The 27308-nt window shown below is 41.4% G+C and overlaps 1 long non-coding RNA gene across 1 annotated transcript; it reads right to left on the minus strand.

Moving 5' to 3' along the window:
• Positions 1-23699: 23699 nt before the first annotated feature.
• On the minus strand, positions 23700-26670 carry LOC137145654 (uncharacterized). Its single transcript, XR_010917703.1, has 3 exons — positions 26561-26670; positions 26196-26280; positions 23700-23875 (listed from the first exon to the last, which is right to left on the minus strand). It is a non-coding gene; the product is annotated as an uncharacterized lncRNA (long non-coding RNA).
• Positions 26671-27308: the final 638 nt, after the last annotated feature.

Here is a 27308-nt window from a genome sequence, read left to right on the forward strand (position 1 = left end):
AGTAACTGATTAAGAGAGTGGTCTTTGTGGAAAAGCAGTGATGTAACTCCTGAGAAATATGCTGCACTATTCTCCAGCAATATTCTGAAATTCTATTATAACTAGAGCTGAGCAAAATTTTTTGTACAAACCTTTTTTCACCGAAAAACACAGATTCAGGCTGGCCAAAACAATGTGCGATTTCAGTAAATTGTTTCAGTTGAACAAAAAATATTTTACGTGGATGCTAGCAGACAGAGAACAGAAAAGGGGCTCATGCCCCACTGAAGTGAATTCATTTAAAATTTGAGCCCACATCATTGGAACAAAATGTGATGGAATCTCTTTATTAGAATAAATCAAAATTAATATTTTAAATACATTAACAATAGAGATCATAAAATGTGCAACCAGTAAAAATTAACTTTATTCTGCTCCCATATCAGTCATGCTTTCCTTTGCGCATCAGTTGGTGGCAAACTCACAGCAGATACATAAAGCACCTAGGAGCTATGTAGCCTGCTTTCTCTGCCCCATTTTGCTGACCCATCTGGTGGCAAACTCACAGGTAGAATTTAAATTAAAAAACCAACCCTACAGTGCAAATTTTAGTACTCATTACTTTTTTTGGTGGTTGCTAATGCAATAAATCTTCAAATCAAATAAATTTGTTTAACTACATGTGTTCTGATTAATTACCCATCTTTAAGAGATGAAAAATATTAATTCTGATTACCGGCTCCTCCTGCATGCAAACTCTTCCCTGCTTTAATTTAGTTTGTATTATCGGAACAAAGTAAAAATACCGTCCATTAAAATCAAACTGTGTGCATGCTGTAATGGGGCTGCTAATGCTCACTGCAGACACAGTAACTACCATCTTCTGTTGCTTTTCACAAAATATCATTCACGATACCTCTCAGTAACTCTCCAATACATTTTGGACATTAGGAGTGATACAGTAGCACTACACCACAATGCTCTAGCACTTTGACTCTATATGGATAGAAGGCTGTTGGCTGACTTAACTGTGGCAGCTAGAATTATTTCCTGAAGATAAGGGAGGAGCTTACTAAATGGTATGGCAATTCAGGACTAATAATGGAGCAGAGATATGCACAACCCCTTATATATATTTGGAGCTGGTAAAATTGCAATGAGACAGCTTGTAGGTGTCCTGTTAATTTTATCTCATGTCATTTCTTCCTAATGAAAAAATAGAGAATATATAATAGTTTGGGCAAATTCATTAAATAATAATAAAAAAAAAAAAAAAATCAAAACCACCGCATTTCCTTCCCAAAGAGCTGCTAAGTAACAGATGCATGAAGGGTTTGTTTGAGTACTAGATGCACTAAAAATGAACCAAGAAGTCACTATCTATTGGTATCACTCAACCACCCTAATTCTTATGTTCCACAGGGGCTAGATTCTGCACTCTGATACATAAACATGGACCCCAGAATTTGCACAGGTACAAATATAAGGGCAGAATAAAGTCCAGGTGGTAGAGTGCTAATGTGGGACTGGGGAGACCTAGGTTCAATTCCCTCCTCTGCCACAGACTTCCCTGGGCAAGCCACTAAGGCTATATCCACATTTATGATGGTGTGTACAGGCACTACATGTGTAGCTACATGCCATACTGAAAGGCTGACAGTGTCTACACATGTCACTGTAGTGTGTAACTACACATCACAACAAAAGGCCACTTAAAGACATCTCCTCCTGCCAGATCCTTTCCCCACTGCCAGAGCTTTTCACTGCAGCGGGAAAAGACTCAAGGTCTGTCTACCCTGTGTGGCTCTGTTGGCAGGCCGCCCCAAATCGGCCCTGTTGCTGCGGCCCTTCCTTGGGTCCTGTCTCCAGCGGAGGCCACAGCGCCGTAAAACAAAGGGGAATAGTTTGCTCTCAAGCAGTATCTCGCCCGGCCTCTGCAGGGCGGGCGAGTGAGCAGTCTATTGCCTCGGCCCTTAGGCAGGGCGAGTGAGTAAACAGTTTATCGCCCAGCCCTCAGCAGGGCAGGCGAGCAGTGGTTCCGCTCTTGAGAGCGGTGTGGAGGGTGAGGCTCTCCCAGGGGCTAGGGAAAGGGGGAGTGGGACGCAGGCCCACCCGTCTCCACTGCGTCCCAGCCCAGGGCCCTAGTAGTGGCAAAGGCATTTGCCACTGGGTCGGCGGGGCTCCTGTCGCAGCACGCCGACAGAGTTGCCCCAGACGCAGCCACTGCCTATGGCTGTCCCTGGGCTACTTCCTCCCTGTACCCCCAGGTACCTGAGTCTCTGTGGTCGCCAGGGTACTCCATCCGGGTTAGGCCCGCCAGTCCCTCCTCGTCCACGGGCGGTAAGGTGGGTAGCTCCTTGGCAAGGGGCAGCTCCTCCAAGTCGCAGGGTTCCGGAAAGGGTGCAGCCTCCGGCAGCTCGTCCAGGTCTGGTCCTGACTCCGGGGGCTCGGCGGCCGGCAGTTCCTACAGATCCCATCTGGCCTCAGGGGGTGTTACCCACCTGGATTGAGTCGGGGGCTCAGTCCAGTCCCGGAGTTCAGGGGTGTTGGTCCAATCCCGTGGTTCAGGTCCCGGGGTCCAGTCCCTCTGGCCGGGTTGTATGGTCCAGCTACGGGATGGCCCTACCCAGTCTCTAGGGCCGGCTTATCCCGGTGTTGGCTGGAGTCTCGGCTGCGGCCTAGTCCTCGGCCGGCGGGGCAGCACGTCTGCCTCCGGCGGCTGTCTGCCCCAGACTGAGCTCCTGGGCCTGTCTCTTATACTGTGGGCTGATTGGGCGGCTCCTATCATGGCCCGGCTCTTGGGTTGCCAGGTAGATTGGCCTTCTGCGGGGTCCTCTCTTGTCCGACCCTGTCGCTGCGGCCCTTCCTCGGGTCCTGTCTCTGGAGGAGGCCACAGCGCCTTTCTACAGGCTCCATCAACACAAGGTACACAAGTTACGTCACATAAGTAATATAACTAACATCAATATACCTTGCATGAAGTTGCCAGACTGTCTTCACTAAGCTATGTTGATGGGAGACTCTTCTTAATCTTCTCGTTCCGGTAGAGTACCAGGATCGGCTCAGCAATCAACTGAGTGCATCTTCACCAAATCCTCTCAGTTGATTGCCACTGCATGGATTGCTATAAAGCCTTTGATGCTGCAAGTGTAGACAAGCCCTCAGGCAATGGAACACTACACTGCTAAAAACAGCAAAGTAGACCTGGAAATCACTTCTTGGAAGTGTAGGAAGCTATGTAGGTATATACATAATATACACAGGGGGATTCAGATCTATGGGGCACCTAACCCATGCCTCACCATCTACCTTTCTATTTGTATCCATGCTAGCTGCATGTACAAGGTCTTACTCTACCCACCATCATAAATGTACACACACCTTAAATCTCTATGTCCCAGCTCTCCATCTGTAAAGGTAGATAATAGTACTTCCCTCCTTCACATAGGAATTGTGAGCATAAATACATTAAAAATTATGAAGCATTCAGATTTTTGTGGCCACTTAAGGACTCATGGTAGACAGATGTTCAAGAATCTTAACATTAAAATAACACTTTCAAACAAACCAATCTGAGTTTTAATCAGATTAGGTTAAAGCAGCATGGAAATGATTTTTTCTTATAGAACCTAAGGCAACTCACATCCAATGCACTAGGTCAAACATCATAAAATAATCAGACTTTACGAAAAAAAAAACAAATGGCATGCTATTAAGGAATGAGAATTCATAGAATGACCATGTTTAGTAGAAAATAACGGCATTGTAGTGAGGCAGAGTGGCCTCCCTCCAAGACTTCCTGCCCTCTGATGGGTGGAGCTACTCATGCCAGAAGCAGAGGAGCAGAACAGGAAGTATGAGAGGTGGGGCCTCCAGCTTAGTTAACCCAGAACCAGGGAATGAGCTAGATGCTTCCCTGGGCCCTGTACCAGGGAAATGAGCTGTGCCAACCCCTGCCCCTGGAAGGGAGGGTTAACTGTTGGCTGCAGAGTACCTGAGGAGACTGAGGACCCACAAGTAACAGAGTCCTATGGAGAGGCAGGGGTAGGAAGTACTCCATGGAAACCAGACATTAGTCTGGTTCTGTTGCTGAAACCACAGTCAGTTTGTTTTGGCAAGGTCCCTGCTGATCCAGTGGTGGGATTCCCTGCCACTGTTAGGGCCTTGGGCTGGGGTCCCCTATCCCCTGTTGCCAACCCCACACCTAAGTGGCAGCATACCCACCTTAGGCTGGATGGCCTGTGTTTGTCTGCTGCTTACCCCAGCCAGGGAGTTGGGCCATTGACTGCTATGCTCTGCCCAGCGGGCTTGAGGCTGACTATCTGTCCCAGCCCAAGAGCTTGGCTGATGATGACTAATTGCCTAGCCCCAAGAGGCCAGGACCCTAGACTCTTTATTGGTGCATACCGTGCTAATCCCTGTCAACTGGCTATTGATCACTAGGTGACATAGGGATGAGGAGTGCCCTCTCTTTAGGCTGACAGGGAGAAACCCATAGAAGCCACTACAAGCATGATTATACCAAAACGTTTCTGCATTCTGAATAGAAATGGGAAGGAAATGGTGGCCCTGTCCCATGAGTTTTCAAGATTTTGAATTTTTGCCCCTCCTGCATTTGGACAAAAATTCTAAATCTCAAAAAATGTTTGCAAACTGATAATCCAAAAAAAAATGTTTTGTGTCAGGTCAGTTGAAATATTTTGTTTTGATGATTTCAAAACATTTCTTTCTAATTTTGCCTTTTAAAAAAAAACTTTTTCAGCTTTTTTTTTAGTATAAATCAATTAAAATTTCAAAGCAAAAAGGCATTTCAAACAATAACTTTCCATTTAAAAAATGCCAAAATGGGACATAACAATTTCAAAACACCTTTTGCAAGCATTTTTGGAATCGTAAAATGTGTCAAAACTGACCCTTTCCCACACGTAGTTTCAGTTTTGACAAATTTGCATTTTCTAATTATAAAAATGTTTTGTTAGAAAATTCACAACCAACTCTAATTTGAACAACAAGGAGACAGCAACAGAAGCACATAAATTAGAGAAACAAATTACATATTGGGTATAGTTTTCTGAAACACTGGATTTACTGTACTAGATACGATCTGCTAAAACAATTGTCAATTATGGGCCTATTTGTGCAACCCTTCTTCACACAAATATTCTTTACCCATATGATTAAATCCATTGTACTCAGTGGGATGACTCATATCCATAAGAATTGAATCCTTCAATGGTGTAAAAAAAAAATTAGGAGCTTAAAGTTTGTTCACCTTCCTGTGAAGCATCACACCTGGGCCACCTTCTTTAGGTAAAATACACACTTGAAGAAACACTAAATGGAAAGTATAATTTTCTCATAAAACTCTGTAGATTTTGATTTGTGCTACTTTTTTTGTCCTCTTGATTCAATTTATGCAGTTAGTTAAGGAGGCTTATGACGGATGGCTGCCATCGGATCAACTAAAGACCGAGGACTCCATTGTACTTTTAGGCATCACCCTACACTGGAGGAAGTAAAGACTTTCGCTGGAACACTGTGCCAGTTATTGAGAAGGCGTGGACTCTACTCATCTCCAAGCCCAGTCAGATCAAGTCAGCTAGCTCATTTCCTCCCTCCCATAGGGAGCCATCAGCATTAGTCCTATGGAGTCCTCACACTCCATGCACAAGCATTCCCATTGTGCCTAGCCCCCACACAAAGGGTGAAAGGAGTGAGGACAGGAAAAGGTACTTGTACACTGACATGAAGTGAGATGCAATCTGTCCTTTATAATCAGCATCTTTCAGCTGTATGACTTGAAGTCAAATAGCTGATAAAGGCCTCATTGTGCTCTAAAATATGCAATTTATTTCACAATTTGAGCTAGCCACTTAAGTATTAAGCAAGTTATTTTTATAGTATTTATGCAACTACTGCTGTAATTTTGCTTTGTGCATGACATTAACAAGTGGCAAGATCTGAATAATTTTTTTTTACATGCTCCACATTCAAAGTCTATTTGACTATCTTCTTTAACAACTGTAAGGAAAAACCTTCAAGTTATTCCATCCTCCCCAACCATTCTCTTTTGTTTTCTCTGTATTAAAGATATTCCTCTCTCATCTACTACCTACTAAACAGCCCACTCAAAGATTTAAAATCTCAGTTTCTCTCACACACGCGACTGGGACAAATGTCCTGTGCTGGTGCATTGGAAACATGGTCTCTCTCACTGATTTACAATATCTTGTTCTCTGAGCACAGAGAAGCAATATGTTATAAAGGCCCAATTTATCAACTCAAATGTCATTATAAATTACTCACTGTGTCCTATGTAGCACAGATTCATCTCCCATAAACCGCTTCTATTGAGATCTTAACAAGGAAGTGAAATTGTATTCTTCTGAGTCTGCCATACTGCAGAACCCATTGTCATTAATTTCAAAGCATGAGGTCATCAACCAGCCTAGAGTAATATTACTCTGTGGCTGTGAAGACAGTTGGTTAATGCTGTTAATGAACTAGAAATATTGTATCATGCAAAGAGTGAAGACAGCTTTAAAAAAAAAAAGCACTGCCAACTAAACTGCTTTCTGTTCCTTCTTGCATTTTTCTACAATGTTCTGAACAGCTGTCTTGAGTTTTAGGAGTTATGTCAGCACAATAAATGTGGAAATAATCTAACTTGTTAGTTTCTTATGTCAACAAATGTGACAAGTCAGTATTTTCTTTTATAGCTTGCCCATATGGAATAGCATATTTCCCATACGTTTGCACACATTTGATCAAATGTGTGGCACAAATGTAAATTAGATAGCTCTTTTGTCTAAAACTGACTATAGACGTGCAGCCTATGTGAAGGTAGAGAGTGGACTACCTGTTTATCTTTACTGAAGAATGAGGAAGTGGAAATGACTAGCTATAGAAATTTTAGTGGGCTATGAAATTCCTTCCCTTCACCCAGCACCAAGGATAAATCTAGTTATTCTGCTACTGAGGCATTCACATATTTTTACACAGAGATTCATATATTTACAATAGGAATTAAATTATGAAGAAAACGTCTGCTATTTACATAGGTTAATGGGATTTCCATCTATGACTGCCTCCCCAGGTGCAGCTTTATGGGTCAGTTTCTTGTAAGCGACATGCTGAAAAATGGAGGAGTTATTTCCATTGGGTTTTTTTCTCTCTCTATTTCATTGGTTTGTGAATGACTTTGGAATAGTCTTGCATTTCCTTCTTTATCCTGGAGTTTTGGAAGGGAAGGAATGTATCACTCACTAAATGCAGATTCATACATGTCAAGGAAAGCTGCACACTCAGGCCTGGTCTACACTGACAATGGAGGTCGAAGTAATATGGCTTATGTTGACCACCTAAAGAATGCGTCTCCACTGGCATGTCAGTTCTGCTGACCTAAATCGTGGTAAAATTCAACTTAATAAAATCACTTCTGCAAGTGGTGTGGAGCTGAAGTGAAATTGTGTGGGTCGAATGAGCGTCAGTGTAGGCAGAGCACAATGTAAATCAACGTCATTGGCCTCTGGGAGGCATCTCATAAAGCTCTGTTCTAACCGCTCTGCATTTTTGCAGTCTGCTGCACTGGGGCCACGTAAATAGGAGATGGCTCCTTCCCAGAAACCCTGGGAAATTTTGAATTCCCATTTCCTGTTGGATCAGCTCGTAGAGAGCTTGCTAGCACAACTGATCATAGCCACTGCATGTCCCAAACACGCTCCAGCCCGGAATCAACCTGAAGTTTTGGATCTCATCAGTCTGTGGGGCGAAGAGTCTGTTCTGGCTCAGATCTGAGCAAGCAAAAGAAATTGGATATCTATGAGAAGATATCTCGCGGCATGTTGGAGAAGGGGGCACAACAGGGATGCACAGCAGTGCCGCCTTAAGATCAAAGAGCCGAGGCAGGCTTATCAGAAAACTAGGGAAGCTAACAGTCGTTCTGGCTCCTCACCAAAAATATGCCGCTTTTATGAGGAGCTGCATGCGATTTTCAGGAAGCTTTCATGCAGGTACTCTGCAGGTACTCTGAAATCCTTTGCAGAAGGTTTCTTGGGAGGGCAGCCTTATTTCTTCCACCATGATAGGACACTTTCCCCCGCCATTCTGTTATTAATTGTGCAGGCATCATCACGGAACACAGCATAGTAGCATAAGGGCCAGGCCTGTCGCCAGCTGCTTGCAGCAAATCCTCCCTTTCTGCCTGTGTGAACCTCAGCAGGCTGATATCACTCATGATTACCTAGGGAAGATGATGCACATTTACAGTAGCCAACCAAGAAAGTTTTTTAAAGTGTGTGTTAATGCACAGCTGGGGATTCTTTACTAGCCCCCACCCCAAAGCAGTTCAGGAGGAGGTTGAGCAGGGTACAGTACATGCTGCACTCCTTGCTGGTTGAGGCGAGCAGAAAGAGGTGATGGCCCCTTTAAGGAGTGGGGATATGTGATTCTTTTGTGTGTGCACAGCCAAAATGGGCTCTGTATCCCTGGCCCCACACAATGCATGCAGAACATTCCATTTTCTTCCATTTCCTCCCTCTGTGAAGGATCACCAATAAAGAAAGTTCTGCTTTACAATTCATTATTCTTTATTTATTGATAAAAAGGGAATAAAGGGAGGGCGAAGTGGGAGGGGGAATGGGTCGGAGGAGGAAGAGGAAGGTTGGGAAGGAAAACATACTGCTTCACATCTCATTACTGTTTGTTTATAGATAAGAAGGGAATAAAGGGAGGGGGACTGGAATGGTGGGATAAGGAGAAGAGGGACCAGGCTCAGTGGGGGATGGGTAGGGGATGTGAAGTGAAAGCACAGCACAGATAAGCAATGCACATTACTGTTATATCTCGTTGCACAAGCGGTTTTTCAATGCTTCCCTGAGTAAGAGCACTCCGTGATTGGCTCTCAACGTTGCAGTGGCATCTGGCTGCTCAAAATTTGCAGCCAGCCTATCTGCCTCCTCAACCCAACCCAATGGGAACTTCTCCCCCTTTGTCTCACAGACATTATGGAGCACACAGCAGGCACAGATAACTAATGGGATTTTTTTTCACTGAGGACTAACCTAGTGAGCGGACTTTGCCAGCATGCCTTTAAACATCCAAATGCACATTCCAACACCATTCTGCACTTTCTGAGCCTATTATTAAAACGCTCCTTCTCATTGTCCAGGTGCCTGATGTAGGGCTTCATTAGCCAGGGGAGCAAGGGGTAGGTAGGATCATTTCAACATTGCCAATATTTATTTTTTGGTCAAGGAAGAAAGTGCCCACCTGCATTTTTTTAACAGACCTGAGTTCCTAAAGATGTGTGTGTCATGCACCTTTCCAGACCACCCCACATTGATGTCGGTGAAGCATCCCCTCTGATCCACAAGGGTCTGAACACCATTGAGAAGTATCCCTTTTGGTTTATGTACTCTGTGGCAAGGTGGTCCAGGGCTAAGATAGGGATGTGCATGCCATCTATCACCCCCCACACACAGTTTGGAAACCTCATTATGGAAAAGCCTTCCACTATGTCCTCCATGTTTCCCAAAGTCACTACCTTCTTAGCAGAAGTCTATTAATGGCCCAGCATACTTGAATCACAGCTGCTCCCATGGTGGATTTACCGACTCAGAATTGATTCCCAACTGACAGGTAGCAGTCTGGCATTGCTAGCTTCCACAGAGTGATGGCCATTCTCTTCTCCACTGTCAGAGTTGGTCTCAAGCGAGTATTCATGTGTTTCAGGGCTGGGGTGAGCATTCTGCAAAGTTCAAAGAAAGAGGCCTTTCGCATTCAAAAGTTCTGAAGCCACTGCTCATCATTCCACACCTTCATAACTATGCGATCCCACCAGCCACTGCTTCTTTCCCAGGACCAGAAGCAGCATTCCACCGACTGTAGATGGTGCAGCTTGCAGCAAATGGGAATTGTTTCGTTCTATGGCTTGTAGCAAGGCGGCCTCTGTAACATCGCAATTTTCAGCGCCGTGACTCCTGTCTCGCCCCTGAAAATACTGCAGAATTAGTTGTGAGGTGTTTGTGATGCTCACAGTAATAGTGTAGAGCTGAGCAGGCTCCATTCCTCTCAGGCAATGGCATGCGCGTGGCAGAAAGTGAAGGGTTTGAAAAAATGGCATGAAAAGGAGATTGTCTGTTTTGGACCGGGACAAAATGGGAGTGGGGGAGTACATTGCATCATGGGAGGACAACAACCTTCCCAAAAGCTTCTTTGGTATTTGCACTGTGGGATAGCTACCGACAGTGCACTGCTTTGATTGTCGACCCAAACATGGCTAGTGGGGATGCAATTCCCCAACGCAATGAACATGGTGTGGTCATGCTCCTCCGACTTCTGAAATTCGGTGTGTGAAAGTTGATTTAAAATAAATTGACTTCACTCTGCAGTGTAGACATACCTGCAGACACAAGAGCAAAGCCTAAAGGATTATCCACAACATTAAAAGTGGTGTACTGTTATAGCTGAAGGAGCGGATTGGGGTATCTTATTGTCAGTCTTTTGGACAGTAGAGCTTTGAGGTTTGACCATTTCAGGGGTGTTTTTTTTTCTAAAAACCTCTCCCCTTATTTTTAAACCGCTTAATAGTCTTATTTAGCCACCCTCTGCTCTGCTACCTTCAGTGGCCTTCTCTCTGTCTCCATTCACATTCTCCCCCAATTCCCAGTGTGTAAACCTTCTCCTCCAGATCATATGCCTACTGGAGCAGCCTCCTTTCATCTGTCTGAGACACTATCTCTCCATTTCTTTCAAATCTCTCTTGAAGACACATGTTCTCCATTACACATCAATTCATTCTATGAATCATCAGTCCTGTCAATGTGACCATATGAAGGGCATAAGCTCAGAAGGCCACATGAAAAGGACGAGGAGCAGAGCTACCATTTTTGAGGAGGGTAGACTCTAGTCCACAATGGACTTGGCCCACAAGTGACTTACTCCACAGACAATGAATACACAGCTACTCAGCAAGAAGAGCAGCCACAAGCAGGACTGAATCCCTGCTCTGTGGTACTTTTCCACAGGTTCTGGTCTCTGTATTCCCACCAGGGTGCCACGTAAATTAATGCAATGTACCAGGCACTGCTCCAGTTATGGCACCCCACCTCCTTCTACTGACCCCAGCAATATTCCTCTCAATTGTCCTTCATTCTGAGGGATGTCACTCATTTTAATCCCACCATTACATTTCACCTATATTTGGTGTATCCCTTCACTTTTACTGTAGAAAATTATTTGCATAAAAAATAGAGAAACATGAAACTGAAATTACAGAAATTGTTGTTTGCGCCCCATAGGAATGAATCACGCAGCAGTTCAAGTGGGTGTCCTTCATTTTGGGTCTTACCACGGTCTGTACCAGGTTTTGCCTTCGCAGGGTGAGAGATATGTGCTGCACACTTGCACAAAGCCAGTCATAATTTAGCTCACACGACATTGTACAACATGGTGCATCCAATATCATTCTTTATAAACATGAGACTTTTTGTTAGTTTTAAAATAATACTTATTTGTTCTCATCCCTTAAAAAAATCCAAATCACTGCTAATAACCCAGCACTCCGAAACCCCACAATAAAACATTGCAGTAAGGAAATGGATCTTTGTTTCAAGCTTTATCATTTAAAAGTAACAGTAAGTAAAAAGTGATTTTAAAAAATTCACCTTCTTATGCTCTCCAGGTAGTGAATTCAAGCCAAGTTCTCTAAGATAACTGAATTTAGGGTACCAGATGGCTGTCTGAAATAGCACGCATTTTAACTTCCTGTGTAGCAGCCAAGCTGATTTAAATCAACTAGAGGAGAGGTATACTTTAATCAGGTCAGCTGACAGTTATTAGATCAAACCTGATTGAGATTCAGAAATTCTGCTAAATCAAATTTGCTCTGAATCTCAGCGTTTTCTCTGTACAGGGACAAAGTGCATACGACTTTTAAAATATTAAAATTATTACAGTTTTGAGAACAGGGATTAGTACAGAATGTCAGACCTTTATTTTGCTTTTAACCAACTTCGTAAAATTAAGCTGTGACTTTGTTTTTGTGCAAAAAATGTAGCAAATAAAATTGGACTCCCACAGACTACTTTGGATTGTGTACATTGGTAAAGGCATAAAAGATCTGATTCTCCACTGCCTTGCACCTTGCTTAGTCTTTTACATCGGTGCAAAATGGGTGTAAAGTGCTACTAAAGAGATTGGTAGCATTTTGCACAGTGGTAAAAGATAACAAAGCTGTAAGAGAGAATCAGACCATAATTTACATATAACATAGTACATAATACTTCTTTCTGAGTCAGTACTGAACCAAAAGTATTGTACCAACAGTATTATCCACTGTAACATACACAACGGGCCATATATTAGCATAGTGATATATGTGAAGGCTAGTCTAGAGGTCCTTTGCTGCTGGAGGCTCTGGCTTTCAGATCAGATCTAAAACAGAGTTCTGACTGTTATGGTCATTAATTTTCCAGTGGCACTTTGGTAAAAGTAGATTTCTTGGCCGAATTGCAATACAAATAATTACACTCTGCTTATCAAAATCTCCCATCAATTTCCTTTAATTATGGTATTCATCATCACTTCTTGCCCTAAAATGTTGTACAGTGTTGCTGTGAACTGGGAAACAACAGTTGTTCTCTATCGCTGAGATGCAAAAAGGGAATGCTACATAACTGTTACTTACCTTGCAAATGTTCTGAGTAGAGCTGGTCAGAAAATGGAATTTCCATCCTGGGGAAAAATTCCAACATTTCAAAATTTGTTTGACACTTTCAATCAAAAACTAATTTCAATGTTCCTTAAATTAAAATATTTCAGATCATTTCAAGTTGTTGAAACAACCTGAAAAGCGTCATTTCAAGTCATTTCAATATGAAACTGTATTTCCTTGGTTTGTGTTGCCTTATGGGAGTTGAAAACTTTAGACCCCATTCTCCTGTATGGGCCAGGCTCCCTGGCAGGAATATATCTCCCATAATGCAGTCAGAGTTATGTGATTCACCAGATGCACTGTGAAGCTCAATTGTTGCATTTCATCATAGGACATGTAGTTCTCCAGTGCATCCACTCATGGGCCTCTAGTGCACAGTTAATTTGATCTGGTGTATCCGACATTAGATGCTAAAAATATTCTCTAGGGAGTGGTGATATCAGGAAATGGAGGCCACAGATCCTACTTTCCCTTTCACTTTCTCCTCTGGTCTAGGTTGGAGTATCCTATCTAAATCTCCCCATTAGTTAAATTAGCATAAAACTTACCTGCCCCTCTGAAGGGTGTCATGAGGTTCAATTTAATATCTGTACAGAGCATTTAGAGAGCTGACTAAAGTGCTATATATAATCACTAGAGCTGCCTGGAGACTGACAATTCCATTTAGCAGCAACTTTAGAGGTTCTGAAATTTGTTTTCATTCTGCACTGGAACAAAATCAAAACCTTTCCAACATTTTACTGAACATGAAATTGTGTCAAAATGTCTGTTTATGGATCGAAACCTGAGCTTTTTGATTCAGAGAGGGATTTTGGATCCAGGGTTTTCTGATCACTTCTGGTGTTTGTGTGTGTGTGTAACAGCATATTTCAACAAAATTTAATTTAGTCAGTAATGTGTCAACCTGCTCTAATAATCACCATTCCTACTCTCTTTGTCCAGGCTAGACTGCAATGCAACCCTTCAACTTCAAAACTGACGATGTGAGGGCGAGGCAGTCTGGTCAAGTGGGAAGAAAGGGGGTCATGACTCCTTTCAGAATTTCCTCCTCCTACAGGTCAGTGAGGCAAGGAAGAGGGGAACCATCACCTGATCTGTAAGCAGGCCAAAGGTGTTCCTGTAAGCCACTGGCTTCCCTTGGAGGAAGGTATGCATGTCCTGTCCTGCTGGACAGAGCCCTCTCTCACTAATTGCTAGTGTGTTCTGGTGTCCTGTGCAGGTATTCGATCCATGGGGGCTCTGGTTCCCTGATAAAGTTGGAAGTGGATTTGAAGAAAGGCACCCCCTAAAGAATCTGGAGAATGAGGTTGGGACTCCTAACATCTGGCACAGCAAGGAGACACTCTCATACACACACTTTCCCGGTGCTTAACACTTCATACAAGGGGAGGGAATACCAGCAATGGTAGCCCTCCCCAAATAGGTGGAAATGATTCAAGAAGGAATCCTGACCTGCACTGTACAAGTTATTGTCTGAGCGTTTCGAGAAAAAGCTAATAAAGTTGTGATCCAATTATACCACTTCCCTCGCATCTTGTCATTCTTCCTACAAGGGCAGAACAATATGTCAGATATCATCCCTTAGAAAAAACACATTGACTATCTTGTATCACTGGCCTATCAAGAGTAACTAAATGAGCACATATTGCCTTAAAAATCCACCAGTAACTTAATGCAGCCACAGCCCCAATGCAAAAGTGCCTGAACCCTTCACAACCAGTAACTGTTTTACTTTCCATTCCTTCAGTTTGTCTGAAACCACACCCACCTGCAACCCAGCTAATGGAGGGAAGCAGGGGTGTGTGCAAGAATTTAAATTTGGTCCCTTTTGAAGGGGCACATTCTGTGCCCTTCCCCGCAGCTCCAGGATGAGCTCTCACTTTCTTCTCCTCCCCTCACCCCCGTGGCCTCAGGGAGGAACTCTCTCTCTTCCCCACCTCAGCCCCAGCCCTAAGGTCAGAGAAGTTCTGTGCCCCCAGTCGTTATTGGGGAGGCCCATGTCCCTGTTTGCCCCCTCTTGTGCATGCCCCTGACTGAAAGTGAACGCACTGCACTATATATATATATATGCACACACACACAGTGCATACATATATGAATAAGATTTGGGCCCAAATTAAGGAATCCATCTAAATTCAGATTCCTAAAGGACAATGATGAACTCATTAAATCACTGAGTCCAATACCACCTCATCCCTTCTGTTGTTTCCATTATTAAACTTTGGTCATAACAAGATTGGGGAGATTCTTATCAGTATGTATGAATATAGGAAATAACAAGAATTGTTGAAAGATTTTGAGTTGGTAAAACATAAATCCAGTTAAATTAATCTGTTATTATTCCTCTAATCCTGTGAGGGGCAGTGCATATGTACATTTATCTTTGAAAGAACATACTTAGTGACAACATCATTAAACAAAACATTCTGTAATTATCTGCAGCCTTTATTTATTTAGCTTGTAGTAGAGCTAATTGGGAAGATAGTGAAGCTGGAAAAGAGCTGCATCCATTCATTTTGGTTGGAGATGAATCTGTCATTCCTCTTGAAGTAGATTAGATTAAAAACTTGTCTACATTTGATTTGGTTCACTGTAACATGCCCTTATTAAACATAGATTCTTAGAATGAGCATACGCAACGCAGTGCCATTAAACAGTGCCACCGAACATTCGCAGTGCCACCGAACATCCTTGACAATTCCAAAAAAGACTTTGTGGGGAGTATAATTGATTTGTGGAGTTTTATTTTTCCACAGCCAGCCACCCACCCAAATTTCCTTGAATTTTCCTTTCAAAGTTGTGTCACAGAAACTTGCATCTACTAAACCCTGCCCTCCACACAGGGTTTGTCTTCACGGCAACACTTAGCTGGAGTTAGTACAGTTGAGTTCACTTCACTAGCCTAGCTCAAGTGAGAGCTACGAGTGACCACACTGGAAAACAGCTTGAGTTACACAGCAGTGGGTGGGTTGTTGTAATTCAAGCTGCTGCATCCCCACTGCATTACAAGCTCGTGTTATCAGCACTCAAACTTCAACCTATACCTCCAGACAGGCAACTAGCTTGACCTTAAAAAGCACCATTAAACTCAAGCTAGACACTTTTGCATGTGGACATGACCTGCATTATGGGCAAAACTTGAGTTGCAGTTTGAGCGAACAATGCAGTGATTATTATCCTTTAAATACATTATGGAACTAGTCCTATGGGCACAGGCTACTTCTATGAGTGAAGGAGACAGGATCAGTTTCTAAACCAGACACTCTAAAGGGATTTGAACTTGTAGTTGACACCAGGCATTACACTGTAAGAGACTGACAGTCTCATGTCTATTTGTGTTAAACTTGCAACACTTAAAAATAATTAAAAGCAAAAGCAAACAGTTGAATGCCAAAAAGTCACTTTTTTTTTTCAGTTCTGAACATGCTCTTGTTCCTAATGAAGTTGTGGGACTTTTCAGCAGAAGGAAGACTGGACCAAGTTCTCCGTGAACATTTCCCAGTACTTTTTAGACAAAGACTGTGCACTAGAATGCAAAGAGCCCAATCTTATGAGGTTCTGAATCAATGGGAGTTGAAAGCTCTCAGCACCTCATAGCTGGCACTCAGCAGCGCCTTGCAGAATTAAGCTCTACAAATGATAGAACTGGATCCGGCAAACCCAAGGGACCACTCACATATGGAAGAGATTGCAAAAAAGTCAGGCACTCATATTATAGTCTTCAATTAAGGTCATGACCAGAGAATGATTTCAGGGATGTTATTAACATTATATTATTGCATATGAGAATAAGTGTTAGCTTAGTCTGTTCATGAAACTCAGTTATTCTGTAGCAAGTATCTTGGGAAAAGCCATCTCATTCACTGAATAAGAGATCACTGCAAATGGCATGAAAGCATTTCAAGGCTCAGAATTTTGTACCTGAACAAATCAATGTCATGTTCAGGTGATAGGACCTAAAAGCTTGTTTCTTGTACAAATAAAAATTACATTTATCCTGTACAAATATTGCAAATGAGCATGTAGTTTGGGTCTATTATTACAAATAGTGAATGTAAATAAAACTACATTTAAGTCAGCTACATTAAGATTTCAAGTCAGTTTGATTGTGACATTTGAATGTAATTTTTGTTCACTTTCCAGAATATATGGGGCCAAACCAAACCACAGATCTAAACAACCCTAAATTTCAGAAGTTTATTTCTCTTGAAATGGATCTGGATTCTGATTTCACTGCTAATCTATATTTATATCCAGGGTGAAAACTAAATGGGATGGCACTTCTGCCTCCATAAAGCATCAATTCCAAAAAGACCTTATTTTTTATCAGAAATTTCAAAGTTGATTAAAGAGATTAATATACTCTGGAAAATAAGGTCTATGATTATGCTATATGGGTATTATTCCTTGTATATTTTGGTTACACAAGACAATGGATGGCTAGACACTTATGCTGATTCCGTTATGCACCCTAGGTGTACTTTTAAATAGGAGATTTGCAATCAGCAGAATACATGAGCATCTCTGTTTCACTGTGATCTTCAGGCATAGCTTCTTTTGTTATTGTCAGGTGCTGACCCCTGATAATCAGGCTAAGAGGTTGGTGTGTAAGATGCAGCTAGGCATAGGGTTTGGTGTGGGCCAAGGGTGACACTGGAATTGAGATCTGAGGACAGGTCAGGATCAAAACCAACATCAGACCCAGACCCATTTGACCCAGGCTCTACTCAGTGATACGTTGCTACTACATGCATGGGGGCTGAGTCACTGCAGGCTCTGTTAGAGGGGTAAGTCAGTGCAGCTGGGTTATTGCTGCATGCTTGAAAGCTGACTCACCGCAGCCCCTTGCTCTGGGGATGGGCAGGCTTCACCTGCTCACATCTAAAGGTCCTGCCCCCATCCTACAGGGAGGAGCACTGGACCCAGACATCAAAAAGATTATGGGGGATAGCAAAGGAGAAAACAGAGATGGGAGTGAGGGTTACAGATTCAAAAGCAGCAATCCAGAGTGGGACACCAAGTAGAAAACTCCAGACAGCGCTCACTGCTCCTCCAAGACTCCAATGGATATAGTCCACAGGAACTCTGCCTTGATATATGATTTACAGGAGGACCAGAAGTGGACCCCAGAGTCAGAGAGCACCTTCCCATCCAGCTTCTTCCTCCAGATATGGTGGATGGCCACCTTGGCCAGCAGCAAGAGAAGGTTGACGTGGAGGTCTCACAACTTCGTGGAGCACTGGATGGGATGTGGATAGATCAGGAGGTGTGAGGAAAATGAAGCCAGAACTTAAGAAGAAGGTTTTGGAGGAGCCGGAAAAGGGCAACCTGGCGCACTTAGATGTGCGCCAGGGTCTCCCTCTCGCTGCAGAAGGGGCAGGTATTGAGGGAGGTGGTGAACCATGCCAGGTATACACCCGTGCTCACGGCTCTGTGAAGGAGCTACCAGCTAATATCCCTGGCAGGGCTTGGGACCAAAGTGGAATATGGACTAGCCCACCGGAGTTCCTCACTCTCAAGCAGCTGAGAGAACAGCCCTGGTTTGGCTGTGAGTTTGCCTCAGGGTTATGGAGCAATATTGCTACTTGTTAACCGTGGGTGAAATTCTGGCCCAATGGAGTTTTGCCATTGACTTCAATTGGGTCAGGAATTCACTTCTAGTGTTGATAATGTTACTTTAAAAAACCCTGAGATTTGGTGAATATGATAGAGATGAGATCTGGTAGAAAAGAACCACTATGAGGAAGAACAATAGATCCCTGATTAAGGAAAGCACTTAAACACATTTTAATTTTGAAGTTGCTGAGATTTAAGCACATGATCAAGTGCTTTCCTGAACTGGGACCCAAATACCTGATCCTGCAAGTTGGAAGGAAATGCACTCACAGGCAGGAAGCCAGCACAAGATTTATGCACTACTTAAGTCTCGTTTAATCCCTCAAATTAGAGTGTAAATGGGATCTAAGCAGTTCTATAAGCTTTGTTCAGGCCCTCTATATTGCAGGTGAATTTCACCCATTAATTGATTTTTCATATTTCTACTAACTTCTTTGTTCTTCAGCTATTTTTGACTATCTCAAAACACTTAGTAAACACTGTTCAACATATTTTTTTCCAGTTACATATAGGATTTTGCTAATTAAGATATATAGAAGTGTTTTTGGTTTGCTACAAACCTGTGGTAAGAGAGATTTGTTTTCCCCCTCTGAATCACTTTGTGCTGAATTTCTAATTCTTTTTTAATTGAAGGCTAATATCTTCTAGGCTATAATTAATGTCGAGGAGTAGTCAGCTGAAAACTCTTAAAAGGAAAAGGTAAAATAAGGGGATGGTGAGAGTAGGATATATGTATATAGCAAGAGTACGTTTCCATGTTTCTTCAGAAGAAATTATCATTTCTTTTCCAGTGTCAATTGCATGTGTATGAATTGTATGCACAAACATTCAATGTCTAGGATTTACATGCACACACACACACACCTTGATGCAAAACAGGCTTTCATATATGTATTGAGTGTTTTGTTCATGCAAAAGTGGTTGCTCACATTTACACATACACTTTAAAAACGTTAGCCACATGGTTATGGCAGATTCATAATAAATGAACATTTCAACACAAAATACTGTGTTATATGATGGTTAAAGCTACTCATAATTGTGACTGAAAGACGTTTCAACTAATCTGTTTACCAAAGAATATGAAAGATCTGGATTGTACAGCAGCATGGTCCTGATTACTCATGTGCTTAAAATCAAGTGTGTGCTTAAGTGTTCTGCTGGATCAGGGCCCAAAATATTATAGAAGTGACATCAGGGACCAGATTGACAAGTGCATTCTATATATATATATCAATGCTGTAGAAAACCAGAATGGAGGAGAGTTGATAAAGGGAGAACTGTGAAGACAGGCAGTTGGAGATTAACTTCTGAAAAAGGAGGTTGAAGTGTTTATCTATATCTCAAATTGAACTTTTCTGAGGAAGAGAGAGACAGTAACAATCTTTAAGTGACACACTGGTGGGAAGTTACACTGGAGGAGACCTAGTTTACAAGTCATATTGCTGAGTAACTGGTGCGGGTCCAAATACAGAAACTTCAGCTGTCAGTCTATTAGCACAAGTTTATAACTCTGCTGAGTAGTTATTTAGGAAGTTCTGGAAGTCTTCAAAACACAGAACTCTAGGTTACTTCAGTGGCTTTTCCTTGCCTGGTGGCATTATGGGATTGGATCTGTACAATTAACGAATAAGCTTAGGTTTAATGATTGTCTGTTGTTTGCTCTTAATCTATGTTTCTGTACCTTTTTAGTTTTTGTGGATACCAGTGTAAATATTTTTCTCATATTTATTATCCAGCTAGCAAGCAATTGCTGGTAAGAAAAAGCATGAGAATCTGACAACTTTGAAATGGCTATGCCGTATCATAGTGCTTATCATTAAAAAGTTTCATATCCACCTATAATATTTGTGGACACAGAAGCTAAAATACTCTGTGAAGTGGGATTACCTATTTGCTTTAAAGGGGAGAGTTTCTAAAGTGCCATTTCCTTAGGCAAAAGGAAATGTTTCAGTTTCATACTCTTTTTAGGATTCTCCCTTTTAAGGGAAGAGTGAAAATTCTTACCACGGCAATGTCAAGGAGAGGAAGAGGGAGAAATATATGTAGAGTCATTTGATTTGCCTTGTTAGATAAAGTTCATTTCTCCCCTTTCATTTTTCCCATAGAAAGTGAAACTAAACCACTGAAGTTGGCCTTAAAGTTCTCATCACCCCAATATAGCTCAGCCCTTTATGACAAACAAGTAGACCAACCACTGAAAGAAATCAATGCAATACTGCGGTCCAGCAGTAATCAGTTACTTGCAAAAGGTAGTAAAGTAGAAACAAATAGAAAACAGTAGGGTACCAGTACACTCACTTAATTGCTTAGATTTTTTTAAATTTCCAAAGTGAAAGGTAATAAATTAAGAAACCTAATTGGATATTGACTTAAATAAATTTAGCCTCCTGGTTACTAAACAGTATTTATTAAAGATTCTAATGTAAACTAGAAACAAGGGAAAACCAAATATTTTTGCCCCTTACTTAGCAGAAAATCAAATTAAAATGAAGCTCTCATGAATACAAAGATCAGATAACATTGAAATACATTGATATTATTTTACCATGGATCTGATAATTAATTGTTTAAAGGTAAACAATGGGAAATAAATGTGTGATAACACTGAGAATTTAAAGGAACTCTGACAGGTAAATTACACCTTGCTTAGGTGTTGTTAAAAAATTGGGATGGTTACAAAAGTTAATATTAATACAGCAGTTACAAAAAAATACTCAGCATACTATACTGAAGCACAATATTCTTGCTATTGGAAATACCACACTGCCTTGGTAAATTCAGACAGCAGTATAGTAAATGTTGAGTATTGAGTGGTAACCACTTCTTCATGAAATAAAAAAAAATAATACTTTTTTTTTTTTAATTTAAAGCTGTCCCTGCAGCATTAGAAACATAAACAAAAGTTCCTTGGAATAGTTCATTAGGACCAGAAAATGAAACTGACTAGAAGTAAGTGTGAAAATGACCAGCCTTGTTTCATTGCTCAATCTTTCTGAAATGCAAAAAGTAGAAACCAGTATAAGTGGGATGTCTACCTGGGTATAGTATAACTGGGTTCAAAAAAGAATTAGATAAGTTCATGGAGGATATGGCCATCAATGGTTGTTAGTAAAGATGATTAGCAATGCAACTTCATACTCTGGGTGTCCCTAAACCTCTGACTGCCAGAAGCTGGGACTGGATCACTCAATAATTGTCCTGTTCTTTTCATTCCCCCTGTAGCATCTGGCACTGGCCACTGTTGAAAGTCAGGATACTGAGCCAGATGGACAACTGGTCTAATCCAGTATGGCCATGCTTATGTTCTTATCTTCCTACTATCTATCTTTGTATTAACTATTGAATTATGTAAATTATTATTCAGTTCTGCCATTTGATATATGCAAATAAGTCCTTTGACTTCTATGGAAGTTTGAACATGTACATTCCAAGATAGATTTTGGCACTAAAATTTTAAAAATAGTTTCAGTTTTAATCATCTAGGCCCCAATTCAGGAAAGCTTAACTTGGTCCCTATTCAACATATGATTTAAGCATGTGCTTAACTTTAGGCACACACTTAAGTCCCATTGATTTCATTAGGACTCACTGCAAATGCAATTACATGCTTAAGATACTTTCATTCAAATCTCCATCTAGGACTCAATCTTGCACCTATAAATGTAAAAAGGAGATGTGCCAAGGAGTTCAGTGAAAATAGGATTGCATCCATAATAATACTTTTAAAAAAATAAACTCACAGGAGAAGAGAGAATTTTTTTAGGGGAAAAAAAACACATATACCCATCCTATCACCTTTGTCTTTCATGTTTTACTTTCTAGCAACCATATATGATGGTTTTGTTTAATATTTTTTGGTTTATCTCTAACATATAGTTTAACTGTCCCCTATATTTTGGATGCTTCTTCAATAACAGGATGGTACATAGTCAATCATGCTTTAAAATAAAATGATAACCATTACACTTTATTTGTCATGGAATCTTTTTACAAATATATGCAAGTGCATAAGGAAATTATTGTAAATAACTGTCACCAAACTGATGGGAATCACTATCAACAAACCGAAGTGACAGTTGCAACAGAAATAGCTATTGTTTATGCCAATCATTCCTTGATGAATTACTCTCCAGTGCTACAGTTTTAACAATATTGAACTAGTGCCCACTATACTTCTAGAGAGAGACACATAGGCCAATCCTGCATCTTCTAGTCAGGCAAAAGCTCCTTTTAATTCAATTTTAAATCTATGGGGCTTTTGAATAAGCAGCTCTGAATCAGCCCCCATCTCCAAATAACATCAGAAGAAGGAGTAGAAAAAAAAAGTATAAGGAAAATAACTAGCCAATTGATATATGTTGAGGGATATTTTCCCTGAACTCCAGCTGTATAGTTAGTGCTTGAGAGATTTTAATTTACAGCTTATGGGTGACCTAAAAGCAGAGCTGGAAGTATAATAAATGCTTTGAAACTGTTAATCATATGAATTTTGGAAGAAAATGTTCAATACTGTTTAAAACATGGGACAAGATATACAGCTTTCCCTGGTTCATTCTGTGTTCATTTACACCAAAGAGACACAGCACCTGATATTTTCACCGCAAATAAGTTGTAGATTTATTTTGTATAAATATCAAAGTTAGACACTGGACTAATTAGACAAAACAATGTGTTGCAGAGTGGATAATGGATATTAAACCTATCCAGTCCAACAATATACAGCAAGGCAGTTTGCAAGTTACGAGAACAAACAATATGTGGCAGATGTGTAGTCATGTTGCTTAATGTACTACTGGAAGGTGCTCAAATACAATGGTATCAGACCATGGTATAAGAACCTATATAGAATAGAATAGAAACGTAGATACTTATCATACAATGGGATGCATGCCAAGAGATACCTGTTCGAAGCTCATTTCAATATTGGGGTCTACCATGATGTATGTGATACTCCCCAGGATTGCGAAGAACCTCATCACCACCTGTCCTTAGCATGGAAGTATTGTCTGTGCTTGCTGTGGATCTGCTACCTGAAACTTCCAGCCTTTGGCAGCACCAGCCCTGCCTTCCAGACTCCCCCAGGCCTCTCTCTGTCTATCCAGGTAGCGATAGGCACACACCAACCCCCAAGTCCTCAGAGCATTCCCTGCAGTGTCCAGTCCCTGTTCCACTGAATGCTCACAGAATTACCAGGCCTGCTGCTGTTCCCAAAGGAACAAAACACACCAGCTTGTATGATTCAACTCAGAATCAGCACTTTCTTTAACACCACAGCACTTAGACATACTTATAGTGAAAAAGAATAAGTTTATCATCAAAGAATAGAGATTCAATTGATAGCAAGACTATTGGGAACAAATGGTTACATAAAAACAAAATCATAACACGCTTTCAGAGACTAAATTTAACTAGCAGGTTAATTTGCTGTCTAATGAAGTTTATTTCACCCAAAGTTCTCTCCAGTGTTTTCATCCAAGGTTGGGTAAGACCCCATTTTCATAAAGCAAACTCAGCGTTCATTTACTTCCTCAGTGAAGGGTGATAGGGTGTCTTCTTTGTCTCCTAAATATAGTAGAACAAACGTTTTATTTGCACCTGAAGATATGTCCTGCTTCCCCTCACACTTTTTTTTCTCCCATTTCCTGTTAGTTTCTTTCTTTGAAGTTCCAACAATCACTGATTATCATTCAGTTCAGACAGGTGATAGGCATAGGTGGTGGGTATCAAAGGCCAGGGAATGCTTTTGGCACAGTCGCTGCCGCACCACTGAATGCATAGGCCATGGTGGCTCCGTTTCTTCCTGTTCTTCATGGGCGAGCTGGTCCAGCTGGGCCTGCTCCAGGCACCAGCAGGCTGGTCGGGACTTGGGGGCCTGCTCTGCTCTGGGGGGGACTGCTTGGGGGACTTCTCTGCTCTGGCCCAGGCTCGGGAGGGGGTTGCTCCACTGCGGCTGGGTGGTGACCAGGGCTCGGAGCTGCAGTGCACCAGCTGGGGTTTGGGGATGCTGTTCTGCTCTGGACAGATGCTTGGGGGGCTGCCTGGGGCAGGGGGTGGAGGGAGAGTTTGGGGGGGCAAGGGGAAGTGTAAAACATTCTGTTCTAACTCTTAGTTCTTCCTGCATACAAGCCCTTCTAAACTTCCTCCCCATGTCACCTTCTTCTCAGCATGCCTAAAAGCTTGCCACTTTGCAGTAAGCGCTAGTAAGGATGCTTAGTGAACACAAATGCATGAATACTCCAAAAAGTGCCGGCATATTTTTCATATTGTCTCATCTAAGTTTATAAACAAAGGAAATGATCAAAACATTGATAGCAATAATGATCAAGTTTTTCTATTCTATTAATTTCTAGAGTGGGTCTTAAACTGTGCTCATCACTGGGTTTTCTTTTACTCTATGGTACTTTGGATTTGCTGTAAACCAACCAAACTGTCACTTTAACCAGACATAACATTTATGGACTTGATTCAATTGCTTAGAAGAAAATGGAAGCCTTCAAATTGACTTCCACAGTCTTTGGACCATGCCTTATGTAGAGAAATGCTATACTGGTGTTACAGGTATTGATTTAACAATTTTTAAGCATCTCACATGGAGATTCTAGCCCATTTTTTGGTCACAGTTAACATTGTTCTCTGTATGGCACCACACTGAAAGAGACAAAGGATTATAGGTTTTTTGTTTATTGGTTGATTGGTTAGTTAATTGGAAATATAAGGAGCTTGACATTCTCTGTATGGAGCAGAGTTTTCAGCTGTCACATGCTGAGGAATGGAGGCAATTGTATTATGCAATGGCACTTTGTTTATTAAAACAGATTGCTTCAAGCTTCACATTTTCGAATTAGGGTTGCTATTATGGAGAGTAAGGACTAAATTCTCCTCCTGACTTACCTCTTGTGCAAACCCAGGGATTTCAGGGAAGATGCACGGTGTATAAGGTAGGTCAGCAATAGTTTAGAGCCTAATTATTCATTCACTGTTAGCGAGTCAGACTGAATCGGCCTTTCTTCTTTTATCTTAATCTTTGATAATTAAAAACGTCATGGTATCTGCATGATGTTCTTATTATTGCTAATTATTGATATGTTAATATTTTAATTCAGTGTCATCCGTTTCCTTTCTATTTTCCCCACAGCACATGATAGAAAATATTAAAATAAATTAAAAATGACCATATGCCATAAGCTTTAGAACAGTATCAGTATTCTCCTAGGTGAAAACTGAAGATGAACAGAATAGTTTTGCAGGAACTTTGAAATTATGAGACCCATATACCAGATACACTTTCAAACTTTAATGAAGGTGGTTGCTCTGAAAAGTACTTCCACATAGTAACGTCGCAACCAAAACCAGTTTAGTTATTGCAAGTTGTTTGCAATGGGATGTGGCGCTAGGTTGTAACTTTCCTGGACAGTGTGTTAATTTCCCACCCCATGTATAGCATTCATCAGTTCACTCCATATAGTATTTTAATTTTCTCTTGATGGATTTTTCACCTACTCATAAATTTCAAGGCTACAAGGAATGATTGTGACCATTTACTCTAATCTCCTCAGTAACATTGGCCATAGAGTTTCACCTACTGACTCCTGCATCTAGCACAATAACTTGTCCTTAAACTGGAGCATATTTTTAAAGAAAAAGATCCAGTCTTGATTTAAATACCCCCAAATATGAACGATTTACCACATCTGTTCCAATGGTTAATTACCTCATTGTTCAAAATGTATGTCTTATTTCCAGTTTGAACTTTTCTAAATTCACTTCCCTTTTGTTTCTGTAAAATTTGCTGGTGATGTTACCCCAGGGTCTCTAGTAAACATCCTTGCTGTTCTTGAACACAGTGTATTAGTTATAATAATTATTTCTCATTTTTGGTTACCCAAGCGAGTGCTATTGTAGTTCAAGTTCTCCTTCTCCTTGCTTATTTGGAAAGTAGTCTACCCAGAGAAGAAATACAGAGGAAGCTGTAGAAGGCAAAGGAAAACAATAAATGGATTATTTTATAACGTATGTGATTACATATTAAATCATGTGCTGAATGACTCAGCTGGCATCATGCTTGACTTTAGATAAAGGTCGTACATTTAAGTCCCACTACAGGACTTGGACTTATACCCAATATTTGTTTATTACAATAAAAATAGTACTGCACTGCAGTACCAGCAGGATGCTAAACTGTTAAAGGTGCAGTCCTTCAGATATGCTAGCATTTCTAGTAAGGGTTCTGGCACAAATAAAGGATACCTTATATTTGATACTGTGGTGTCCTGAGCGTACCAGTGGCTCCTGAATTTTCGAGGGAGTGGATTTTCCCCCCCTCCATCTCCTTTTCTTTAATTTGCCAGACATCATCATCTCCCCCACTTTCTCTGTCTCTCGGTTGTTCCTTCAATCATCTTCTACTGCAATTCAAAAGTTTACACGGGTGGAAGTGAACATCCCCAAATCGGTCAAAGGATTTTTAGAAAAGCTTCTTAGAACAAATCCCCTGAGAACAGGGTAAATAATCCACCAGCATACTTCCTGGGCATGGTTAGAGGACTAGCTGCTCAATCAGAATTCAGTGGACCTCAGATGATCAGCCAGGAGCTGCTGCTCTTAGTTGTGCAAATGACATTATTAAACTGGGAGGGGCAAGTTAACCCACTCAGCCAAGAGCCACTCATTGGTTGGTCTAGAACCACCACACCTGGAAACCTCACACTTACATGAATACAAATAAAATAGGGCAGTGGGGTTTGAGAGAGAAAGATGAGCTGAAAGAGCTAGTATTTGCTATTGGGCTTGAGAGACAGGACTGGGCAGAAGAAGGCTTGCCTGGATATTACAAGGCGCCACAGAGGGAGATTTGAGGGAAAAGCCCTCTCAAGGTTCATCCTAGTGGTTGGAGCTGCAGCCCTGCATCCAGGTGAGGGAAAGCGCTCACTGTCCCAGAGGGGTTATATATTTTTCAGGTGAGGAAATTATCTTGACAGCTTTCCCCTGCACATGA

Source organism: Emydura macquarii, unplaced genomic scaffold (genome assembly GCF_026122565.2).
Source record: "Emydura macquarii macquarii isolate MOO-44397 ecotype Brisbane River unplaced genomic scaffold, CSIRO-AGI_Emac_v2 contig_3603, whole genome shotgun sequence".
In the NCBI taxonomy this organism is placed as follows: Eukaryota; Metazoa; Chordata; order Testudines; family Chelidae; genus Emydura; species Emydura macquarii.